Below are 3503 nucleotides of genomic sequence, written 5' to 3' on the forward strand. Positions count from 1 at the left end.
AAAATATGGGACATCATGCATCTTTGAAAAGTACCAGGTGCATTGCAAAGACCAAAAGGCATCCTCCTATAGGCAAATGTACCAAAGGGGCATGTAAAGGTAGTCTTATCTTGGTCACTAGGAGCTATAGGAATCTGAAAATACCCACTAAACCCATCTAGGAAGCAATAATGGGACTTGAAGCCAATCTCTCAAGCATTTGATCAATAAAAGGCAAAGGAAAATGGTCCTTCCTAGTCACATTATTGAGCTTCCTATAGTCTATGCACACTCTCCAAGCATTTTGAACTCTAGTTGGAACAAGCTCTCCTTTCTCATTTTTTACCACAGTAATCCCCCTTTCTTAGGTACAACTTGGGTTGGAGACACCCACTCACTGTCAGCTATAGGATAGATGATCCCAGCACTAAGTAGCTTAACAACCTCTTTCTTTACCACATCTAAAATCAATGGGTTAAGTCTCCTTTGTGGTTGCCTAATGGGCTTAGCATTGTCCTCAAGAAAAATTTTATGTGTGCACCAATAGGGTCAATACCAGGAATGTCAGCCAAAGTCCAACCAATAGCATGTATGTTCTTTCTCACACATCAAGTAATGCATTTTCTTCCTCAAGAGATAAAGAGTTAGAAATTATTACCGGAAGCTTCTCATTCTCAATGAGATATGCATACTTGAGATTGGATGGTAAAGGCTTCAACTCCAAGGTAGGTGGCTCTACACAAGAGGGAATGAGCTTCTTCAAGTCTAATTTGGTGGAATATTCCATGGTACTATCTTGTCTTTTAGGCTTCTCACTTGTTTTTGATTTCTCCTCTTCTTTCTTTACAGCCTCCCCCTTTTCTTGCAACTTGTCCTCAAGTGCTTGGACTTGAGCCACGGCCTCGACATGTGAAAGTGTAGAATTTTCCTCCAATAGCTTGGGAATCCTAAGAACATCAAGCTCGAGTGGAGAAAAACTCATAGATTCGGCCTTAATGGCTTTAGTACCTACAACACAAGAAGATATACCCTTCTCAAGCATTTCAAGATCAAGCATAGGAGATATTTTAAACAAATCATGAGAAGAAGTAGTTGCATCATTCAAGCATGCATCAATCTCTAAACAAATAGGACAACTACATCCATCAATACATGTAGTAGTAACAAGAGACAAATCATCATCAACATGTGAGAAAGAATCAAGCATGTGAGACTCACAAGCATCATGAAGCAATAACTCAATGGAACTTACACCTAACAAAGAATAATCCTCAAAAGGATTTTCATTGCTTCATATATATTAAAAATAACATGATCCTCTCCACATTTCAAATCAAACTACCTTTTTCCATGTCAATCAATGTACGGGCAGTCCTCATAAATGGCCTTCCTAAAATCAAAATATCATCCCCACTCCCTTCTTTTGACATATCAAGCACATAGAAATCCACAGGAAATAATAGACCTTTAACACAAACCAACAAGTCTTCTACTACTCCATGTGGTCTTCTAACACTTCTATCCGCTAATTGGCATATCATAGGTGTCTTATGCATGCAATCAAGACTCAAGGCATGATAAATTGAAAGAGGCATAACATTAATGGCTGCACCTAAGTCTATCAATGCATGAGAAAAATGTGTGTTGCCAATCTTGCATGGAATTGTGAAGGAACCGGGGTCCTCACATTTTATAGGAGTTGAGGCTTCATGATAGCACTCACAGATGAGGGTAATTGTACCCTTGCATTAGGCCTAAATTTTCTTTTATTTGTACAACAATCTTTCAAAAATTTGGCATACTTAGGAAAGTTCTTAACTACATCCATCAAGGGTACATTAACATGAATCTTGTGGAAGAAATCATATACCTCTTGATCAAATTGTCCCTTTACTTGCTTAGGGACCACTTGTGCTTGTGGAAAAGGAAGCTTCTTCATAATCTTTGACTTTGCTTTCCTTCTTCCTTCCTTGAACTCTCCTTTCTTGTTTCACTTTGCTCGGCCTCTCCCTCTTTTTCCTTACTAAACAACTCGGCCATAGTCCCCTTTTCCACCTTAGATGGTGGTTGCTCACATATGATCTCCTCAATGTTTTCATCCTCATCATCTCTACAAAAAGATGCATCATTAGGAGCAAAAGAAGAACTAGAAACATTAACATCAATTGAAGAATTTAAAGAGGGCTTCTCGGCCTTCCCTTGTCTTTTGTCTTCTTGTACTCTTTCTCCCAACTCCTTGCCACTCCTCAATGTGATAGCATTAAGATTAGCTTTAGGATTAGCAACGGTGTTGGATGGTAATGTAGAGGCTTGAGCATTGGCTGCACTTAATTGGTTAGCAAGCATATTCATTTGAGAAGTAAGGGCATCAATTTTAGAGTTCATGTTCTCACACTTGTTACCCATACTCTCTACCTTGTTCCCTAAGCCATCATACATGTTTTTATACAAAGAGTTCATTTCAATCAACTGCTTACGTAACACATTCACATCATTAGAAGAGTTCGAATTAGAAGAACTCTCAATTGGAACAAGCCTCCTATCACTATAAGAATTAGAAGAAGGTGTAAGAGAATTACCACTTGGATTGTAGCTTTGAGAAGAGCTACCTTGAGACAAATGAGGTGGAGGGTCACGGCCAAAGGTGTTTTGATAGGATCCTCTTTGTTGATTGTCTTGTAAAGCCACATTTGGATTTGAATAGGAGAAATTAGGATGGTCTCTCCATGAAGGGTTGTAAGTATTAGAATAAGCTCCTTGCCCTTGCCTCCCACCATAGGATTGTTTTCCATTGTAGATAGCATTTACTTGTTCAAACTTAATAGGACAATTGCTTTCTACATGCATAGGTGAGTCACAAAAAGTACAAGAATAAGGGACAAGTGCTTGAGAAGTACTTACATTGCTCACTTGAGATATTTGTGGAGCCAACATTCTCCCAATCTTGGCAGCTAGCAAGTCCACATATGAATCATTAAGAACTGAGGAACCTACCATATTCACATTTCTCTTTTCCCTTGTAGAGTATTGAGCACCACTTGAAGCCATCTTGTCAATTAGTTCCCAAGCCTTTAAGGAAGTGAGGTCAATCAAGCATCCACCACTAGCGGCATCAATGTTAACTTTGTCTCTTGGAATCAAGCCCTCATAGAAATATTGGACTAAATTCTCACTAGAAATTTGATGGTGTGGGCATTTAGCCAAAAGGCCTTGGAATCTAGTCCAATACTCATAGAGACTCTCATCCTCTCCTTGTTGGACCCCATAGATTTGCTTTCTCAAATTGGTGACCTTGGAATTTGGAAAGAATTTATCTAAGAAGAGTCTTCTTAGCTCGGCCCATGTGCTCACTTTCACATAAGAAGGGTAGTTGAAATACCACTCCTTTGCTAAACCTTCAAGAGAAAATACAAAAGCCTTAGCTTGAACATCATCAACATTTACATGCATAGGCTTCATAGTATCACAAACCAATAGGAAAGTATGCAAAAACCTATGACAATCCTCTCCTGGTAACCCATGAA

At 39.0% G+C, this 3503-nt stretch overlaps 1 non-coding gene across 1 annotated transcript; it reads left to right on the forward strand.

Annotated features, from left to right (window-relative positions):
- Positions 1-3157: 3157 nt before the first annotated feature.
- LOC129291909 (small nucleolar RNA R71) lies at positions 3158-3264 on the forward strand. Its single transcript, XR_008588803.1, has one exon. It is a non-coding gene; the product is annotated as a small nucleolar RNA R71 (small nucleolar RNA).
- The last annotated feature ends 239 nt before the right edge of the window (positions 3265-3503 follow it).

The sequence above is a fragment of the Prosopis cineraria genome, unplaced genomic scaffold (assembly GCF_029017545.1).
Source record: "Prosopis cineraria cultivar Desert tree isolate PC_DT_omini unplaced genomic scaffold, ASM2901754v1 PC13, whole genome shotgun sequence".
Lineage (NCBI taxonomy): Eukaryota > Viridiplantae > Streptophyta > Magnoliopsida > Fabales > Fabaceae > Prosopis > Prosopis cineraria.